Source organism: Gopherus evgoodei, chromosome 4 (genome assembly GCF_007399415.2).
Source record: "Gopherus evgoodei ecotype Sinaloan lineage chromosome 4, rGopEvg1_v1.p, whole genome shotgun sequence".
NCBI classification, from domain to species: domain Eukaryota; kingdom Metazoa; phylum Chordata; order Testudines; family Testudinidae; genus Gopherus; species Gopherus evgoodei.
In genome coordinates, this window is record NC_044325.1 from 86,744,389 (window position 1) to 86,767,113 (window position 22,725).

The 22,725-nt window shown below is 42.0% G+C and overlaps 1 protein-coding gene across 5 annotated transcripts in view; it reads left to right on the forward strand.

The window, feature by feature from the left end:
* SHANK2 (SH3 and multiple ankyrin repeat domains 2) overlaps positions 1-22,725 on the forward strand; it is a 699,708-nt gene that overhangs the window by 593,104 nt on the left and 83,879 nt on the right. The gene's annotated exons all lie outside the window — the stretch shown is intronic.

Consider the following 22,725-nt stretch of genomic DNA (forward strand, 5'->3'; position numbering starts at 1 on the left):
AGAATTGCTAGCCAAAGTTAGTCATATTTATTTTTAAGTTTGGAAGGTATTCAGACATCAGGGAAAAAGATATAGTCTCAGAGTCTAGTTATAAACTAGTCCTTTTCATCTCTCATGATTAGGAAATCTCTGTGTGTTTCAATATATGGATTAACTTGCTGTTAATGCTTGTGCTTTGTATATTATAACTTGATAGATAACATTTTAGACATTACAATATATTGCATCCTGTGTAGTATATTAAAACAAAAATGTTCATACATTAATAAATTAACTGAGCATACAGTTATGACATTGAAAATTCCAGTAGTCCTGCAAGAGTTTTATTGCTCTGCATAGTGAATTATTTTGAGGAATATTGAGTTCCAGTTTTAAAATTAATTTAAAAAAAAAGGTAACCAGCTATTCAGGAGGAATTTTAACTTAAATATATCAGGTCAAGAACATTGTTTAATCAATTTGACAAACTAGTGCAGTTTGTAATGTCTTTCATGCACAGTAGTGAACTTTAGGGAACTGTCAATCCAGCTATGCCTCATTTCACAGTTCTTTTTTGGCTTCTTTGTTTAGAGTATAAAGAGAGATCAATATTCCTGGTGGCAGTCAGAATTAGTTTAACATTTGCTGAAGAGTCATTTTCGAGAGAGAGTGAGTTTTTTAGTGGTTGAATCACCTTCCAGTTAAATATACTTTTTATTATGACAGTGTTGTGATTCAGCTAGGTTTTGTATTTTTCTAAATGATTATATCTAAAATATGTATGGTGCAATTACAAAGAAGCATTTAGTTTAGCCTGTGTCTTATGGGTCACATCCTTTGAAAACAAATTTTCTTTTGCAATGTGCTACATCTGCTGCGAGATAGAGATAGAGAGATTGCTTTGAGTTGCAGAATCTTGATGGTATGCCTAGGTTCTTTTCCTCTAAGCAACTCTATTCCTCTGATCAAGTTTTTTTTTTACCTGCTATAATCTTTCTGTCCTCTCTCACGCCTAGGTGAACTCCATATCTTTCCATATCCTCCTTTCTTTGTCACCTTTGAAAATTTTGGTGTCCTTCCCATTACATTCATTTGCAACCTCCATAGCTTATTCAGCTGCTCTTTCTTTTGCAGTCCTGTCTCCTACTCTTGTTGGTTCTTGCTTTACATCTCTAAAACCTCTTTTCCTTTATACTCTTCCCACCAATAACTTTCTATGAAAATGCAGTGTCAAAATCACACTTTTCTTCTGCAATTCATACTATATTACTCTACTATTCAGAACATTCACTGACTTCTCCTTGCCTTCCCTGTAGAGTTCAGGTGTCTTGGCATACCTTCGAGGTTCTATACCTGAAGGCTCTCGCTTCATTCTTTCCCCAAGTTTTTCCTTCTGCTACTCTCTCTCATATTGTCTTCCAACTATCATCTGTTTCATCATCCATGCTGACCTAGTCTCATGCTCCAGATGACCTTCCATTGCTTTTTCAAATCCATTTCTTCCACAAAAATGTTTAAAAATGCATTCTGTATGATTTTGCTACCACCTAAGATTCACCACGCTCATATCCCATTGTACTGTATGTCTAAATAGTTCTGTCTGTACTAGATTGTATGCTGCTTGGGGCACAGGTACTATTTTTTTAAAATATATTTTAATATATGGAGTTATACCTATCTCATGGAACTGGAAGGGACCCTGAAATGTCATGGAGTCCAGTCCCCTGCCTTCACTAGCAGGACCAAGTACTGATTTTGCCTCAGATCCCTAAGTGGCCCCCCTTAAGGACTGAATTCACAACCCTGGGTTTAGCAGGCCAGTGCTCAAACCACTGAGCTATCCCTCCGACACAGACACACTCTCTCTCTCTAAATTATGCAAAGAGTAATTTTAAAGAGTTATAGCTCCTGTTGAAGACAGTGGCATAATCCAGTTGACTTCAGAGGTACAGAATCAGTCCCTAAATGTTTGGTCCCGATATCCCTGGAACACCACACAATCTGCTTTCATTCATTAAATAATTGAATGATTGTAATATCATTCCATCCATTCAATGGGTCTTTCAGAAACTGGTTTGTGCCGTTTTTACAAATTGTACAGTATTTAACTAGAACTTGTAACCGTTAGCTCTGGGTCAGTGGTAAAATAATTCATTAAATATGTTGTCAAAAGGCAGCACCCCTCCTTGAGAATACACTTCTATACTGGGACATACCCTTTTTCCCCCATGTCATACATAGTTTTTGGAAAACTTACTACTACCAACATGGTTCCATTTGAATCAAAAGAGAGAGAATATAGTGGGAATCCGTGTTTCTAATTGGATGGGTTACGGATTATCTAAAATTGGCATAACTCTCAGAAACCCACTAAATCAAATCAGATACTATATTCTGCTTAATCTTTTCTTGGCTATCATGCAAACTAAGGCCAGTAGGTAATTTCAGGTTGAAGTTAAAATAAAGCAAAATGGCTACATTTGCTTTAACTTCAAATAGAAAGCTAAATGGAAAATTTTGATTTTTAGAGGATTATTTTGGTGGCTACTGTTGTGATCCAGTTCTCATTAGTGCTGTGTAATGTTTTCAATAGCACAATTTGTTGTTGTTGTTTTAATTGAAGTTTTGAACAAGAGTAACAGAAGGACAATTAATAAGTATTGATGCCCATATATATTACTATATAAAAATTATAATATGTAAAGATTTACAAAACCAAAAGCAGACACAAAGAAGTGGTAAATGAGCAAAGCAAAATAAAAAGATAACAGGAGAACGGGACGTGGGCATTAGTTCTCATGCTGTCACTTGGATGAGGTACAGGAATCTGTACATGTTATGCCCTTCCATGTTGTTCTGCCCTGAGCCAAATATGATGCATTTTGGAGTATGATGCCTGTGAGGTACAGGCATCTGTTGACACCATCCAGCTATCATGTTTTAGGTCTTCTGGAAGGTCTCTTCAATCCTGCTTTCATTGGGTCAAAGTTAGAGATTATTCTTGCAGGGAAGTTGGTAGGCATTTGGAGCAGATGACCATACCAACTTAAAGAGCATTGAGTGACCATTTGAGTGAGTGGGACCTGTTTAGTTAGGAAGCAGAATTCTTCATTCAGTTTGAATTTGTATCGTGAGATTTTTTCGAACCTTCAAAGATGCTTCAACTGACTGGTACAAAAACATTTCAGTCTGACAGAAAGGAGCCATGTTTCAGTCCCATAGGTCAAAATACTGACCACCAAACTATTAGTCTCATCTCCATCTTTCTACTTATCAAGGTGTTCAGTTTGCAAAAGACATTGGGGAGAAACCTCATTTCTGACAACACTTTTTTGCTGTGCAGGCTTGAAGTTCTTCATGCTACCCATGTTGTTAACAGAGCCTAGGTCAGTGAAATCACTCACTGTCTTGACAGTCGTCCACTAAGATGCTAGAGCTTGTAACATGTTCAAAATCACTAACCGGAAGAATTTTGATTTTACCTCAAATAATTTTCAGACCAACTCTTGCCACTAAGCTTTCTAGGGCTTTAAGTGCCACAACCAGCTTGTCCATTGATTCAACCATTAGCTCTGTCATCAGCAAAATCTGTATCGGTAAGGTTCTTATCAGTGCATATGCCTAAAATGCATTTACATTGTGTCTGATCAAGCACATCATCTCTGATAGCATTGAAAATTTTTCAAGTAGCAAATATCCTCATTGAACACCCAGCCTACTTCAGAAGAAGGTGGTTCTTTTCCCATTTACAAGAATGCAACTTGAGAAGTCATCATATAAGAGACAGAGCTTGTCAGTTTCAAGATCAGCCAAAGCAATTCCCCCCATCAATATAGTCAAATGCAACTTTGATATCCACAAATGCAATATGAATGGGGTGCTTGAAATTTTCTTGACAAGGGAGCACAGTAAAGATTTGCTCCAGAACTGAAGACAGCTTGTTGCAGTCTTCTCGTGATCCTTAAGATATCTGTGGCTCAGGCAAGCAAGACAAAAGCAAAAACTTTCCCCAGAATGAATATGAGTAGTTACAACAATAGTTACAACAGTCTCACCTGCTGTCTTTACATTTTCAAAGCCACAAAATAATGCCTTTTTGCTAATCAGATGGGACCAGCACTGTTCTCCAGATGATATTGAACAGCATCTGCAGCCACAAAAGAATAGGTGATCCAGTGCTTTTTAGCAACTGCACAGGAATGCCACAGATTCCTGATGCCTCGTTTTCCTTAAACTGCTTTACTGCTCAGTGGATTTCATCCATAGTGAATTCACCAGGATCATTTGATGCAGAGTGGGCCAACTTGGCAGCAGCGTTAATGTCAAGGCCAAAAGAAATTGGGGGTACATTTAGCAGCAGGGTGTATTTTTCATTTCAGTATGCCATGTATTCTTCTGTATTGATTAGCTGACCAGAAGTAGAGTAGACCTCACTGAGTGAATGAACTTTCTCATCAGTGAGGTCACGCAAGTGTTTATGTAAGGAAGTGCCATTGTTCCTGACAGAAGTCTAGGGGGTAGAGTGGAATACAGTTTCAAAATATTCCAGCTGGAATGTCAGACCATGCTGAAAAAGGAGCGGTGGATAGCATGTCAAACAAGAAGGTGAGCACAATACCTGTTGAGGGGCACTGTGATGGGGTTTTATAAACTCTGCACTAGGACTGAGGGATTACAGAGCAACTCTGGGCCCAGAGCTTGCCACTGGATGGAAGTGGAACTTAAAAGGAAGCTAGACAGCTCAGAAAAGGGCCAACAAGCCAGGGAGAAGGACAGGCCTTGGACGCTCCTTAGAAGGGATACTGTGCTAGGGAAAGAGGAGTCTACCTGCTAGGCCTTGACTAAAGGTTCAGTTAATACTTTTCTTCAGTGCCTTTTACTACAGACTGCAAAGCTTAGACTATAGAATGGGATTTGGGAAGTGGCCCAGAGAGGGCAGCTGTAAGGTACTCTTGAGTGCTTGGCCCTTTGGTTAACCGTCACTGGGCCTTGGGCCACGGGCTAGTGGAATGGGACAACCTGGGCTCCCCTACCAACTCTCTTCTGCACTGAGGAGGAACTGACTCTCTAAGCACTAAGCAACGCTTCCATCAAACACCAACCATCACAGGCACAAGTCTGTGGAGCTCAAAAGCTTGTCTCTTTCACCAACAGAAGTTGGTTCAATAAAAGATATTACCTCACTCACCTTGTGCGTCTCCACATCGTGACACCAACATGGCTATAACACCACTATAAAAAAGTAAATATTCAATACTGTGGAAGTTTCCAGTAGCTATTTGCAATATCAACATCTGTCCTATGTTTCTCTTTAGACTAGGTGCTTCCTTTCTTAAAATAATAAACATGGTAAACAGGTTATTACTAATTTACTTTGATCTCAAACCTGTTGTCACTAAACTAAATCAAAAATGATGATGGCTGGGGCCAACATTTGCGAACTTAAATGCCTAAAATTAGTCAAATTAGTAAAATTAGAAGTGTCCTGATTTTTCAAAGTACTTGGACTTTAGTGGGACCCTGGTTGTTCCGTGCCTTTGAAAATCAGGCTCCTTGCATGTAGGCACCGAGGATTTAAAATGTTGGTCTTAAGCGCTGACTTTGAAGCTCCTGTACTTGTTAAATGGAGAATTCCCTATGTAGCAGATTAAGTTATAATATGAAAGAGGAGGAAACAAAAGTCTGGGTGTTGTAATTGTTAGCATAAAAATTACGTCATCATTAATCCCAAGAAGACTTCAAGAGACTGAAAATAATACACCTGTTAAAACCAGCACCCCGTGTGACAGCTACAATGACCATACAAAATCGATGAGGTTCCTTTAGATAAAGTATCCATTGTTACTCCATTGCCTGCAAAGAGTGTTTAGTAGGAAAAAAATATGTATTCATGGCCCTGAACTGCATCACAATGTATTATTTGAAGCTTCCCCCACCCCCAAAGCTATCATGAGTTGAGAACAGCTTTTTTAAAAAACATTTAAATCCTTTTCTCCCTCCTGCATGTTCTTCTATATAGTGGGAAATACCCAACTGTAACATTAGTTAATAAATAGGAATATAAATAAATTTACCATATTTTGGGTACAATTTGCTTGCTTGCTTCTGCAGTGTTCCAGTTCTGCATATTATAGAGCAGCAAGCACCCAATTGATCCCAAACAAAGAGACCCTGGCAGCAACTCCCACATGCATCCTTTGCAACATCATTTGCTCTCTGAGACTTTTACATAAACAAAACAAAAAAAACCCCATATTTTTCTTCTTCACATCCCTTCTTGGCACCATAGGAGCCAAGCACAGATATTTTGTCTCTTGAAAACTATTTGATAAACTGTTTCTCTGCAGAATTGCTTTTGCTGAGCACAGAAATTGCTATACTTCATTTCATTATTATTTTAATTTCTAATTGAATTTGACTAACCGCTGCGGGTTTTGAGGAAGGCATGAAGATGCAGACATGCTCTGCATGCTTCCTCTAGACTGCTCGGCCATATCCCTTTTATCTGCAGCTTGCTACACCTTTGCTGTTCCAGTCCCCTTCCCATCGAGCACAGCTCACTAGGTCACAAGTCATGACAGGTTGTGTGTGTTCAGGGGCAGATTTTTAAAGGCAGATGCAGATAGATGCCTACTGGGATTTTCAAAACTTTGTAGACACCTAACTGGTACTAAGGGACTCTTTCTACCCACCTCCCAAATATGTGTTAGGCTTTTCCCAAAGAACATGGACCATGTCCAGAGGAAAGGTCAGTCTTGATTTGACTGAACACTGCAAAGGTTAAAAACAGACAGGAGGGAGTAAGGGGGGGAGAGAGAGAGAGGGAGGAAACACAAGTGACAATAATATCACATGATTACTCAATAAGACGTATGTGTAGCTTGAAGGGAGTATCAGAACTTGGATTACTGGTGTGGTGGGGAACACGCAAAGAAATTGGATCAGATATAGACAGAGAAGGCTATAGTGAGAGCATACTGTTTCACCTAGGATTTCAATCCAGGTCTTCAGATGCAAGAGCTAGTGCATGCCATTGGATCCTATCCTATTCTGCAGTCTCAGAGGGCGGCAGTAGCCTGTTGGGCCTTTCATCATCTGTGCTTACCCAGGAAATTGCAACTACTCCTCTTCAATTTGGACCTCACAGCAGTCTTCCAGTCTTTTGGCACCTCCAGAGTAGACTAATGTAACTGTTTTATGAAGTCTATCCAGCCATTACACATAACAGGACTGTTCCATTTCCCAACGAAACAAGCCACTTTCAGGCAAAACAAGTGCACCAGTCTCTGCACTGGTTTCCTCTTCATTTCTGGTGGTATTCAAAGTGTGTGGGATCTTCCAAATATCTTTTGTCCTTGTATCTGAGAGACCACCAGTCATCCTGTATCCTGTCACATTATTAAATGTCAGTTGGGAGGCTCTAGCTGACAGCTCCCTGGCTGAGTTCTCCAGGACTGACAGTTGGGTTTTCTATGCCATGACAAGTTGTGTGTGTTAAGGGCCAGATTGTTAAAGGTAAAGAGAGAAACAGCTTCTGAAACCTTCTGAGCCAGAGTTTAACAAACTTATTTTTATTCATCATAAATTATATTCCTGCTAAGATTTCTGTAGCCACAAACGTTTTCCTTAGTGTTGCCCATTGTGGATAGTTTTCAGTGAGCCTTTTTATCTTGTAACTAAGTGCCTAGATGCTACAGCAATAGACAATCAATCAATAAAGAGCACGTTGTTTCCCAAAAGCTGCTTTAAAACAGTCAGAGCTTTTCACTCCAGCCTCTTCCCTTCCTTTTAGGTCTAGATGAGCACTTATTGGAATGCTCATCAACTAATATTCATTCAACTCCAAACAGAGTTTCAAATACATTTTACCCATCTGGGCATAGAGGGAGGTAAAGTTACAGAAAACATTTTGAAAAGGAGCTTGGAGTCGGAATGTGGGGGACAGGTTATTGGCCAGGACAGTCCTCTCTTTTTTAAGACCTGTCCTGGCTGTCCTGACTTTTTTGCTTTATCAGTTAGCAAGAGCAAACAGGACAAATGCCCACTTTTGTCAAAGTGAGGTGTGGAGAAACATGTAGGGGGAGCAAGTGGTGATGCCAGCCCTACACAGGGATGGGAGGCAGGGCTTGGGCGAGCAGTGACAGCCAGTCCCAGCCCCGTGCAGGGTGGGAGGCAAGGCTCAGGTGAGCAGCAACACCAGCACCAGCGTTTGGGAAATATGGTCACCCTATCTAGTATGTGTCACTGCTCGCCTCATGGGAAGGGGGGCTTGGGTGAGTGGCTTGGGCCAGCCCTGCAGGAGGTAGGGAGGGCTCAGGCCAGCCCTATGCGATGTCCCATTTTCCCTTTTTGGGAAATATGGTTACCCTACCAATTAGCCAAGTAGGAGAAGTATGAAAGCTGGTGGTGGCCTCTTTCCACAATTTAACAAGTCGGGAGGGGGGGGGGGAAGAGGGGAGAACTTTCTGTGAAAAAATCCTGCTGCTGGGAGAAACTATAACCTTTTTTGAGGTCCATGGGATTTTATTGCTCCATTGTATCTGTCATGGTATAATTCCCCACCCTGAACCTTAGCGTCCAAAAGATGGGGTACCAGCATGAATTCTCCTAAGCTTAATTATCAGCTTAAAACCTGTAGCGCTGCCACCAACCAGGAATTCCAGTGCCTGGTACACTCTTGTCCCCCGCAAGACCTTGCCTGGGGAACCCTGAGACCCAGACCCTCCGGATCTTAACACAAGGAAAGTAAACCCTTTCCCCCACCATTGCCTCTCCTAGGCTTCCCCTCCCTGGGTTACCCTGGAAGATCACTGTGATTCAAATTCCTTGAATCTTAAACAGAGAGGAAAATGCACCTTCTCCTCCCTCCTTCTCTCTCCCCCTCCCAGACTCTCCCTGAGAGAGACAGTAATCCTAACACAGAGAGAAACTAGTCTCTCTCTCCCCCTTCCCTCCTTTCTCCCCACCAATTCCCTGGTGAATCCAGACCCCGTCCCCTGGGGTCTCACACCAGAATAAAAAAACAATCAGGTTCTTAACAAGAAACTTTTAATTAAAGAGAGAAAAACAGTAAAAATTATCTTTGTAAATTTAAAAAATGGAATAGGTACAGGGTCTTTCAGCTATAGACACTGGGAATACCCTCTCAGGCTAAGTATACAAGTACAAATTAAAAACTTTTCAGCAAAATACCAATTTGAACTCCTTTCAGCCAACTACACATTTGAACTCCTTCAAACCAAATACGCATTTGCAAATAAAGAAAACAGCCATAAGCCTAACTCGCTTTATCTACCTAGTACTCGCTATTCTGAATTTATAAGAGCCTGTATCGGAGAGATTGGAGAAAAACCTGGTTGCACGTCTGATCCCTCGGAGCCCCTAGAGTGAACAACAACCAAAAACTAATAGCACACACAAAAACTTCCCTCCCTCAAGATTTGAAAGTATCCTGTCCCCTGATTGGTCCTCTGGTCAGGTGACAGCCTGGCTCACTGATCTTGTTAATCCTTTACAGGCAAAAGAGGTATGAAGTACTTCTGTTCCATTAACTCTTAACTATCCGTTAATGACACGCTCACCAGATCGCTGACAGTGTGGAACCACACTGGCAGTGATTTCTCCCTAGAACTCTAGAATAAACAGATCAATAAACACATGCACCCTTACATATGCTACTAATTATGTACAACTACAAAATTCTTCACATTATAAGGACAATTTTTAACCAGTTGATTCCGGGAAACTTTTACGGGAGAGTGCATCAACTTCTTGATCTGTTGCCGCTGCAGACATTCCAGGGTTGTGGAGAGGTTCACCTCTTTCACGCCACCGTCACTTTTCCCTTCATTGTAGACACCGTCAGGCCACTCAGCATCATCTCCTTCCTGGGCTGTAAACTGACAAACCTGTAAGTCTCTGGAATAAAAGGGCTTGAGAGAATTAACATGGTACACTCTGGGCTTTAAGGAGGAATTGGGAAATGCTATGAGGTAGTTAACAGCTCCCAAGCGCTCTTGGACCGTGAATGGCCCTTCCCATGATGCTTCCATTTTATGGGCCTGTTGCACCTTCAAGACCATAACCTGGTCTCCTACCTTGAAGGAACGCGCTCTGGTATGTCTATTATACCAGGCCTTTTGCTCTTTTTGAGCATCCTTTAGGTTTTCTTTAGCAAGGGCTAAAGAGTGTCGGAGAGTGTTTTGTAGGTTGCTTACAAAATCCAGAATGTTAGTTCCTGGAGAAGGTGTAAACCCCTCCCATTGCTGCTTTACCAACTATAATGGCCCTTTAACCTTATGGCCATACAGAAGCTCAAACGGTGAAAACCCTAAACTGGGATGTGGTACAGCCCTCTAGGCAAAGAGCAACTGCAGCAATGCTAGGTCCCAGTCATTGGAGTGTTCATTCACGAATTTACATATCATGGCCCCCAAAGTTCCATTAAACCTTTCCACCAGGCCATTGGTTTGATGGTGGTAGGGGGTGGCAACCAAGTGATTCACTCCATGAGTCTCCAACAGTTCTTTCATGATCCCTACCAGTAAATTTGTCCCTGAATCTGTAAGGATATCGGAGGGCCAGCCTACCCTGGCAAAAATGTCTGTTAGGGCCTGGCACACAGTTTTAGCCCTAGTGTTGCCTAGAGCTACTGCTTCTGGCCATCAGGTAGCAAAGTCCACAAAAGTCAGTATGTACTGCTTTCCTCTGGGGGTCTTTTTTGCGAAAGGACCCAGAATATCCACAGCTACTCGCTGAAATGGGACCTTTATTATGGGGAGTGGCTGGAGAGGGGCCTTGACCTGGTCTTGGGGCTTTCCCACTCTTTGGCACACCTCACAAGATCGGATATACTTGGCAACATTCTTGCCCATCCCCTCCCGGTGGAAGGACTTCCCCAACCTGTCTTTGGTTCTGTTCACCCCAGCATGGCCACTGGGATGATCATGGGCCAAGCTTAAGAGCTTACCCCGGGACTTAGTTGGAACCACCAACTGTTTTTGTGGATGCCAGTCTTCCTGGTGTCCACCAGAAAGAGTCTCCTTATATAAAAGCCCTTGTTCTATAACAAACCGGGATCGGTTAGAAGAACTGAGAGGCGGTGGGGCGCTCCGTGCTGCCGGCCAAGCTTTCTGAAGGCTGTCATCTGCTTCCTGCTGAGTCTGGAACTGTTTCCTGGAGGCTGGAGACACCAGTTCTCCCTTAGACTGTGGACTTGGGCTTGGTCCCTTGGGAAGCGATGTAGGTGCTGGGGTTGTTTTCGTGGCTGGTGAACCGCTCTCCGCTGGTGCACCAGGTGGTATTTCAGGCACTGGCTGAGCCTCTTGGGTATGGTTGTCTGCTGCTTCTGCCAGTTCAGGCTCACTGGCACTCTCTGGCGTTCGGGTTGAAGATGCATTTGCAAGCACTGGCGTTAGTGCTGGCAATGGTTCTGGTGCTGGTTGCGTTTCCAGGTCCGGGAAGGTACCGTGGCTGTTGCAGTCATAGGCAGGGGATCCGGGTCCACTACCTCTGTCTGGGTCTCTAACACAGACGGGGCCCTTGTGGATGGCTCAGGAACAGGGATGGGTCTGGAAGCTTGCGTGTAACCATTCCCACCCTCTTGGCCCACTTGACCTGGTTGGCCAAGTCTTCCCCCAGTAGCATGGGGATGTGATAATTGTCGTAGACTGCAAATGTCCACATTCCTGACCAGCCTTTGTACTGGACAGGCAGTTTAGCTGTAGGCAAGTTTACCGCTTGTGACATGAAGGGGTAAATTGTCACTTGGGCCTTTGGGTTGATGAATTTGGGGTCCACTAAGGATTAGTGGATAGCTGACACTTGTGCCCCCGTGTCTCTCCACGCGACAACCTTCTTTCTGCCCACTCTCAAAATTTCCCTTCGCTCCGAGGGTATTTGAGAGGCATCTGGGCCTGGGGATCTTTGGTGTGATGGTGGTGTAATGAACTGCACTCGGTTGGGGTTCTTGGGGCAGTTGGCCTTTATATGTCCCAGTTCATTACACTTGAAGCATCGCCCAGCTGACTGGTCACTGGGCCGAGGTAGGTTACTGGAGATTGGTGAGGTGAGAGAATAGGGCATCGGCGGCTTTCCTTGGGTTGTAGGTGAGGTCTTGGGTTGCCCTCGGGTATAGGGTTTGTCAGTGTGACCCCTGTGATATTCGCTCCCCTTGATAGTAGTGTTTTTCTTCTCTGCCACTTCCACCCATCTGGCTCCATTCTCCCCCGCCTCAGTTACAGTTTTGGGCTTCCCATCTAAGATGTACCTTTCTATTTCTTCAGGAACACCCTCTAAGAACTGCTCCAATTGTATTAGGAGGTGCATGTCATCCAGAGATTTAACATTGGCTCCTGATATCCAGGCATTATAATTCTTTCCAATGTGGTAGGCGTGAATGACACATTGGGTTTCTACCTTAGGGCTCTGAACCTCCGGGCATGCTCAGGTGTTATCCCCATTCTGATTCTGGCCTTGGTTTGAAAAAGTTTATAATCATTCATGTTCTCCTTAGGCATTTCAGCCGCCACCTCTGCTAAGGGTCCACTGAGCAGTGGCCTCAGCTCTATCATGTACTGGTCTTCAGAGATGCTGTACCCATGGCAGGTCCTTTCAAAACTTTCTAGGAAGGCCTCAGTGTCATCACCTGCCTTGTAGGTGGGAAATTTCTTGGTATGTGGAACAATAACTGGAGAAAGGTTGTTAGGGTTGGCTGGAGCATGCTGCCTAGCCTGCGCTAATTCCAGTTCATGCTTTCTCTCTCTCTCTCTCCCTCTCTTCCCCTTTTATCTCCAGCTCTCTCCTGTGGGCAGCCTCTTTGTCGTCTTGTTCTCTTTTGTGGGCCGCCTCTCTTTCTCTCAGCTCCATCTCTTTTTTTTGTTTTATTTCTAGTTCTTGTAGTTTCTTTTCCATGTCTCGCTTGTGGTCTGCGTCTTTGATTTGTTCCTCTGCCACCAGTTTTGCCCGTTCCTGTTTCAGGGTGTCCTTGGTAGTCATGGTTTCTGCTTTCTTGTGTTGGGGCGCCCTCTGGTGTTTACTGCCTGAAATGCTGCTTCTCTGTTGCCTTCTTCGGGTTGCTTAGCAACAGAGTCTTTTTTAACTCCTTCTTCCTAGCTATTCCTGACAGAGTTAGAAAAAAAAACCCATTAATTTGCAAATGTGTTTTGCTGGTGTATGATGACTCACAACTGGAGTCCCGTTGTTTAACAAAGATCCTTGTTAAACCCTAATGCCTTTGCCTTCAGAATACTCGGAAGGGAGAGACCAAAAAAAACTTGCAGACCTTTACTTTTAGCAGACCCTTTACTTTTAAAACAATCTCCTCTAGCCTGCTTTACACACAGCTAGCAGGAAAAGAGAGAGAGAAAATCCTACTGGCTTTTGCTCCTAAACCCAAACCTCTCAGTCTGCCTGCAGATAGCTAGCAGGGAGAGAAATAAAAACCTCACTGGCTTTTGGATTCTATCTTATCTATCCCACACGCTGCACACCATGTCATGGTATAATTCCCCACTCTGAACCTTAGCGTCCAAAAGATGGGGTACCAGCATGAATTCTTCTAAGCTTAATTACCAGCTTAGAACCTGTAGCGCTGCCACCAACCAGGAATTCCAGTGCCTGGTACACTCTTGTCCCCCCCCCCCAAGACCTTGCCTGGGGAACCCCAAGACCCAGACCCTCTGGATCTTAACACAAGGAGAGTAAACCCTTTCCCCCACCGTTGCCTCTCCTAGGCTTCCCCTCCCTGGGTTACCCTGGAAGATCACTGTGATTCAAACTCCTTGAATCTTAAACAGAGAAGAAAATGCACCTTCCCCTCCCTCCTTCTCTCTCCCCCTCCCAGACTCTCCCTGAGAGAGACAGTAATCTTAACACAGAGAGAAACTAGCCTCTCTCTCCCCCTTCCCTCCTTTCTCCCCACCAATTCCCTGGTGAATCCAGACCCCGTCCCCTGGGGTCTCACACCAGAATAAAAAAACAATCAGGTTCTTAAACAAGAAACTTTTAATTAATTTTTACTGTTTTTCTCTCTTTATCTTTGTAAATTTAAAAAATGGAATAGGTACAGGGTCTTCCCTCCCAGCCTAAGTATACAAGTACAAATTAAAATCTTTTCAGCAAAATACCAATTTGAACTCCTTTCAGCCAACTACACATTTGAACTCCTTCAAACCAAATACACATTTGCAAATAAAGAAAACAGCCATAAGCCTAACTCGCTTTATCTACCTAGTACTCGCTATTCTGAATTTATAAGAGCCTGTATCGGAGAGATTGGAGAGAAACCTGGTTGCACGTCTGATCCCTCGGAGCCCCCAGAGTGAACAACAACCAAAAACTAACAGCGCACACAAAAACTTCCCTCCTTCAAGATTTGAAAGTATCCTGTCCCCTGATTGGTCCTCTGGTCAGGTGACAGCCTGGCTCACTGATCTTGTTAACCCTTTCCAGGCAAAAGAGGTATGAAGTACTTCTGTTCCATTAACTCTTAACTATCCATTTATGACAGTATCTAATTCACTTTGCTTCTCATGCATCTGATCTCAGAGGAGCAGCGGAGCAGCTGGAAAGAGGACAGAATGGTATAAACTCATAGTCTGAGAGGACACTTGAATATAAAGGCAGAAGTCTTTCTATACTTCAACTTCCTCTGGGTTTTTCTGTCTTTTTTGCCAGATTTTGTATATGTTCAGAAGAACGTGTGTGTGTGTGTGTGTGTGTAATGATGTGGCTTTAGTGTATGTGACACAGCACCCTGGAATTCATGTGTGGAAGTCATATAAGTTTATATGGTACTTTATAGCCAATATTTTTATCTCAAAAGAAATATTCACGAGAACCCTTTCTCTACATCATAGAATAAATGCCTTCTCCAGTGTTAGTGATCTATTGTATATAATTACAGCATATGGGAAAATGGAGAGAGAGAGCTTGAACTCCCTCACCAGGGCAGCTCACTGCCACTCTCGGCCTCTTTCCAGGCAACTTCTTAAAACGTTAAATTATTTTATGGGGAAAATGTAAAGGTAAGAAACATACATTTATTTTTGATGTATAAAGTTATATTTAAGAAGGAGAAAAGACTCCCTGCAGCAGGAAACAGCCACTGCTCCATTCCAAAAAGGGTTTAATTGGTGAGGACAATACCTGTGTTCAGTGGAGAAATTCTGATCCTGAAACAAGGAGGGGGAGGACAGAGAATGGAGAACATTTCCCTGTTTGCACACAACCCTCCATCCCACCATGTCTTTCTCTTCTCCTTTGAGATTTGAGAGGGGCTTAAGGGTCCTCTCATTTCTCTTCCCAGTGTGCTGGAGACTGCCTACTTGACATGCTGGAAGGAAGTAGCCTTTTCTTTGCATCTCCCTTCCTGGCCAGCAGTCTGCTTGAACTGACTCTCTGCTTTGCAGCTCAGCAGTTGAGCAGCTCTAAGAGGTAAAGAGGGAGGGAGCAGAGAGAGCGCTTCAAGACATAGCACTGGGCCACTTGTCTTGTCCTTTTCCCCCAGTACAAGACTAAAATTTAAGGGTGTGAAAGTCAGTGTCATTCTCCTTCCCCCACACATATACAAAATCCACCTCACCCTAAATGTCATTGCTCACATATGGCATGAAACTTGAGGAATACAATTGACAATTTAGAATCATTTTTTAGGGAGAGTGGTGGATGCCTGAATTCAGGCAGTCTTTTGTTTTGCCAAACAACCAAGGACATGTATTGGTCACTTGAGTCACAGCCCAAGCATAGGCTCTTGACCAGAGATTCTTCATGTATTTGGGCAAGCATTAAGACACATAGAGACAACAGCAGTTGGGATGGTTTTTGTGTGAGAAATTGGTGGCTGGCTGAAGGGTTGAACCCATCTATTTTCTGGAGTTCTGTGAAATCCAAACTTTGCTGCTCCTTTTCCTGTTTCAGTATCCAGCCATGCTGAAAGTGGTAATGGGAACTGTATGTGCACCTTGAGTGAATCTATTCCAGCGCAGAGGGACTTCATGAGGCTATATGTACCACCTAAACTTTGCCTTCAGGGCTTATGTGGGGTATAGGAACCTGTGCTGGGGTGAATTGTATCCATTGTAGAGAAACAGACTCGAGATGAATATCTTGTGCATTATGTCCACTTGTTTCTCTCTCTCCCTCAATTTCAAATATTTTCTATCCACCTTGACACCATGGCAATATAATTTAGTGTGGGACTCATAAATAAGCCCAATGCCCGTGCTGTGCTTCCCAGGCCAGAGCCATAATTTTTGTTCTTGTGCTTACGCTATCAGGAGTACAGATCATGTCTGTCTTGCATGTTTAAATGAGTCTCTTTTTATTTACAGAATCCCTTTTAAAGAGTCCCGCCATTGGCAACTAGCCGTTTCCTTGGTTAAAACAGCTGGGCAGAGTTGTTTCTAGGGCTTGCAATTTGGGTAGGAAAGAATTTGCTTGGAACCTTGCCCAAATCTCCTCGCTCACTATAGACATTTAAAGCTTAGAATACTTGAGGATGAAATTTGGTGTGTGTTTTGTCAATGTATTATCCTGAATAATGTAGATTTGAGTAAAGGCTAAATATTGCTTTTACTGCCCCTGAAGAGTCATCGCTTTTATTTAGTATCATAGCTGGAATAGCAATTGGAACGGCAGAGCTTTTACATGTCAACCTGCTTCCCAACTGAACACATCCCCGTGAGTAGACTGTGCCAATTGAACCGTTTAAACTGAGCTTACATTTGCAGATTCTAGGGTTGTGTAAGTCAGAACCCTTTTGGTATTAAAGTACTCTAGCAAAGACCCCATATTCTAAGAAATATGAATTATTTCCAGTAGGTGTGAGGTGTGGGGGAGGGATAGCTCAGTGGTTTGAGCATTGGCCTGCTAAACCAGGACTGTGAGTTCAATCCTTGAGGGGGGCCATTTAAAGATCTGGGGCAAAAATCTGTCTGGGGATTGGTCCTACTTTGAGCAGGGGGTTGGACTAGAAGATCTCCTAAAGTCTCTTCCAATGCTGATATTCTATTATTCTGTTTGGAAGAAAAATCTTAGGATTTGATTTTGTTAATGATGTGATTCAGCTGTCACAAAATCAAAATGTAAGTTCACTTCCTTGGCTGAATGAAAAATTCAATTACTATAAACTATTCAGTGGCAAATTGTATTTTTTTTGAACAAGGAAAAAAGAAGGTGGTGCTATCAAAATCTGATATTAAAAAAAAATTGAATAAGACATTTAATGATATTGTTGCTGTTCAGCCCCAATAAATGATGGCAAACTGTGAAAAGGTTTAGCTATTCCTTGGTCACAGCAGGCAACATCCACTTGACAAATGATTTGAATGAAAATAACTTCTGTACCCTATTAGTAACTTAGATCTTGGGTGTGTTACTGTACCACACACAGAGTCCATAACTGTATCAAAATAGGAAGTTTTAAGTACAGGATTGTTTTTCCTTTAATATGAGTTCCCAGGCAAAGATAGAAGGGTGCAGCTCAGGCTGTAACTGGTTCTGGTTGGTTTCTCGGCACTGCACTAGGCAAAACTGTGTATGTGTAACTTGTAGATAGAATAAACTACAGTTTGGCTCAAAAATTGAGGAGTTACATGTTGCATCTTTTCAAACACTTCCCAGTGCAAGAGGCCTTGAAACAATAAGGAATTACTTTGTGACCCACTATGCTTGCACTGAGCGTTGATTGCATTGTAGCCCATTTGTAGTAGTGAAACGTATTGCCCTTTTCTGTGTATTATACTTCGAAATTCCTAAGAACTCTGCCACTGTCAGCCATTTTATCAGCATTGCAGCAGCCTGCAAGCACAGTAGGTATGAGAATATCTTTTCTCGAGGAGTTCCAAATTTTTTTTTTTTGGTTCACTGTTTTCTTTTATCTAAAATAAATCATTTGAGTTGAGAACTGTTTGCACTTGGAAATGGAAAACCTAGCACTTCAGTACGGTGGGCAGTGGCAGCGTTACCACAGGTATACTTGTGACCTCGGAGTAATCCATTGCATAGGATTTATGAAATAATGAAGCTGGAGAGAGTAGCTTTAAACAGCCACACAACACCCATTATCACGATACCTGTGATAATAGGCATCAGACTACTGTATTAATGGGCATGTTTAAAGTGCACAATGCTGTCTGACACCTCGTCTTCCTTGGAGCAATGGAAAGGAGACTCAAAGCAAAATGACAGAAGAATAAAGCAGAAAGCTAGAGACAAGAGTCATTGATATATTAAGTTGGTCACTAACATCATGAACATTTTTATGAAAATAACTGTGGCCAATTGGGGTGAGTAAATCTTGGTTTTTCTTCCCTAAATGTTTATGGGTTGGTATCTACTCTAGTAGCTGGGGTGATCCAAATCATTCTAACGGAAACAATCATATTGTTTATAATTCTTAATAACTGTTTCCTATGTACGTATTCTGTTGAGTTGATAGGGTATCCTAAGATGCATGTGGTCACTAAAGAGAAGCCATTCTACCTAAACTATCAATTGTGTAAAAATGTTTAATTCAGCTGAAATAAAAAGCTGATATTTTATATGTAACTGTAACTTCTGATGGCTGAAGCAGGCTAGCGGCAGTCCAAAGCAGTGGCCAAGTACACTTGGCAGTCAGGAGGTCAAACGGTATCAGAAGCAATCCAGAGCAATGGTTGAGCTAGTTGCAGGGGTCAGTAGCTGGGAGATAAAATCCAAGGGATGAGGTCAGTGGGTTAGGGGGATAAGGGCTGGGTGAGGCAGCAGGGTGGTAAGGCAGGGCCCAGTGAAGCAGGGTCAGGCAAGGCAGCAGGTCAGGGTCAGACAAGACAGTAGGTAGTAAGGTAAGATTATGCGAAGGTAACAAGGAAAGACTACCAGCAGGCAATGATCTGTTGTTCTTTCAGACAGCTTCCTCCTCCTGTTGAGGATCTTTATATTGTCCAGGTAACTAATGAGATTGCAGTCTGTCCAGCTAATCAGGGACCTGCTGCTGAGGGGGTACTGACCTTAAGCCTTAAGACTAGCAGTCAGGAGTAATGGCTCAGTGTACCATTATTGTGTGGAGGCTAGAGATGCCGTCTAGGGATCTGTGGACCAAGATTCAATACTGGGGTCCTCCTGACAGTAGCGTATACAGCCAGTTAAACATCTCTTATGTACTGAGAACCTCGTTAGCTGTTCTGTGGAGGTCAAGTACTGTGCACCCTGTTTCATCTGCATCTCTTAATAAAACTATTGATTGGAAGGAGGGGTTTTAAACAGAGTTCAGCACATTGACTCTGAGCAAAAATGCATATGTATTTCTCTAGATACTTATTTTGCCTGGACCTTTTTCTTACCACCTGCCTTTATATTTTTTCCACTAAACTGATGCCTCCAGATAGCATTTCTGTTGTGCATAAATATGCTATGCAGCCTCTGTCAAAAAGATTTTGTTCGAAAGTAAAACCAGTATAGCAGCTTTTGCTGATTCATGCTGTACCATAATATCCTGCTCACACAAGTAAATTACCACCTTTCCCCCCACATCTTCTAAATTAAATTGCTCTTTATTTCCTTCTCTCCCCCCACCGCGTGCACACATGCACACACTCTTAGGGGTACTTGTGTTAATTAGTTATATGAGACTCAAAAAATCATTGCCCTCCATTTTCTGGAGCAGGGGAAAACTGAATTAATCAGCCCTTTAAGCATATCTCTAGGACTCTGAGACAAGACATTGGGAAGTGTTTGTCAGTATTAAAGTAGTTGTGAGGAAGTTCTGCCTCCTTCTTTCTTTGTGTGATGTAGTTGGCTACCTAGATAGCTTGCCAGGTCTGTTGGCTGAGGTATAGGGGAGTATACCAGGGCCCTGTTCATATGGGGACTTGAGGGAGTAGAAAGGTAGGGTGACCATATTTCCCAAAAGAAAAATGGCACACTGCATGGTACTGGCCCAGGTTGCTTACCCGAGACCTGCCCCCCAGCATGGGACTAGGGCTGGCGTCTCTGAGTTGCTCAAGCCCCGCCTGCACCCTGCTCAAGGCTGGGGCTGGCATCACTGCTCACCCAAATCCTGTCTGTCTCTATCCAAGCGGGACTGGCATCATCACTTGCCCCCGCTGCACATTCTTTTGCACCCCACTTTTTTGTCAAAACTGGGAATTTCTCCCATTTGCTCTTCCCAACTGATTAACTCGGCAAGAGCAAACAGGACAAATGCCTGCTTTTGCCAGAAAAACCAGGATGGCTGGGACAGGGCTTAAAAAAGGGACTATCCCAGACAAAATAGGCTGTATGGTCATCTTACATTTTATCCTTAATAAAATTAAAATAAGATTTTTGTTTTCTTTTTTTACAAAGTAAAACTAAATTTTTATTCCACTGTAAATATAGCATTTCACTAATTAAAGGGAAATGTACATGATATTTATACCTGGCCTATATTCTGAGGGCAGCATAATGAATTAGCATTTCCTGCCATAACATGCCTTACCTAGGTTTTCAGGGCGCCATGAAACAGGCCTTTATAAATCATTTGGATATTTTAAAATTGTAAATTTCATTTTAAAATTAATTTTTAATCTATGGGCATTTCTGAGCCTGCTTCATACACTGGCATCTTGTTGAAAAAATTGACATTTGTAACACAGACGGGATTTGAAATGCTAATTGAAAGACTGTAAACCAGTTTCTAAATTTGATAATACTAATTTGAAGCCCTAAAAAACATTTTAACTATGTCTAAAATGAACCCTCAGCGTGTAGGGGTGTCTGTATGTGCTGATATAAATGTATATGTGCTGATAGAGGAGATTGGTGTAAGATTATACTAGCCACTACTCATAGCCCATTTATTTAGTAAAGAATTTCTTCTTTTAATCATATCGCATCCTGCTAATACATTCTTGTACCATAGTGCATATTCTTTCTTACCTTCTTAGTCTCCTTGGTATGGATGACTAGATAAAGGCACAGAAGAGGGAGTTAATGGCCCTGTTTAATTTCTCCACTTCCATGAACCAAGACTGAGTTAAAGAGGCACGATAATAAACTATTGCTGCTGCTGTGACTAGCATCACCTTAGTAATGAGTAAAGCACTGTCTCATCCAGAAAGGCGAGATGACTTGGTATTTGGCACATACTATTGGGACTCTCCAGAAGAATGTGTTCTTACTTTCTCTCATGGAATCAAACAGGAAAAAGTAATAGTTTTGTAGAGTGAAACAAGAACCAAGAGGCATGCAGGTGTTAAAGGAAGTGTTAGACACAGCTAGTGTGGGGCGCTCTATCTAATCTCAACCACCTGTGGGGGAAGTAACAGTGAATCAGTGTCAGGGGGAAGAAGTGGCATGGTAACTGTCCTGTAGGAAGTTTATACCAAATGTCATACAAGTGCTGAGCATGTAGACAATTTTCCTTCTCTTCCACTAACTCTTCCCCACCATCACTACCACTATTAAAAATAAATAAATAAAATGTGTTTAAAAAAAAAAAAAGTTAAAATCTGGATGCTGATGTGGGCTGTGTAGCAGTTTTAAAGCCAAACAGCTGTGTGGCAGTGTATTGAGGTCTAAATAAGTAAAGCCCTTACTATCATACTTATTTAATATTTAGTTCAACATACTAATTAAATTTGAATCGAAGTCACATGCAAAAACTGAAGTCTTATTTAGCTCTAAAAAACCTTCTTTTTTGGCCATACAGAAAATTTGAAGTCTGGGACTTGCTGGCATTGTCTGAAAACTCCTGCCTGAACTTTTCTGTGGTTTAAATACTTTTTTTTTTTTTTTTTTTTTTTTTAAGTTTGAGGACATTTAGTTTGCCCCAGCCAGCTAGCTTACCTTGTATTCAGAGGTCCATCGTAACCTTCAAAATGCCTTAAGGGATAGTGGGGCTTCATGCTCCTGACCCCTACTTTTTTTTTCATTTTTTCCTCCAGAACTTTGATTTGTGGCCATGCTTCCTTTTCAAGTGGCTATTTTTTACTTCTAAATGACTGTCTAATAATTTTCCATTCCCAGCCACTAGAAGGGGTTTTATTAGTAGAAACCTTTTAAATTTAAGCTGAAACTTTTAAAACTTATTTTGGCTGACAGTAACATCAGGGACATCCAGTTTTTTTTAGTTAACTCACTTTTAGGCAGCCTTTGGCCGGATTGATGATATCAGTGAACAAACTTCCCGTACAGAGGACTTTGGAAGAACCTCCAGAAGGCAGGTAGAAGCCAAAGAACAGATACTGAGTAACTAAAATGAATTCTCAGACTGACTAGTCATCTTCTCAATTGTAGCTTTCTTTTCAAGTGTACATTTGCAGATTGAGAAGACAAGTATACCTTCCTGGAGAAGAAATTAACAATATGCGAGCCACCATTCATGGCCCATTAACTCCCAGATTTTTTACTTTTACTTTGTCACATTCTACCAAGCTGAGACACATTTTACCCTCTGATAACTTCATATTTGATGCCTTAACTTAGCTGTATTTAAAATGTGTATTTTGGGCCCAAAATGTGTATTTTGGGCCCAAAATCTGAAAACCACAGATGGAGCCCAAACTAAAATGTTTAGATCTGGTTATGAACTTCTCCATTTTATGAGAGAGAGCAAGGACGGGTATTGTATCCATGATTTTCCCAGTGTAGTAAAACCATAGAGAATTCGTGTAAAGTGTGTGTGTATAAATATATTGTGTTTTAACTTACATAATCATATATTTTGATAAGAATATGGAAATGTCGTGTTTTTATATGGAAACAATCCACACACAAGTAACGTGT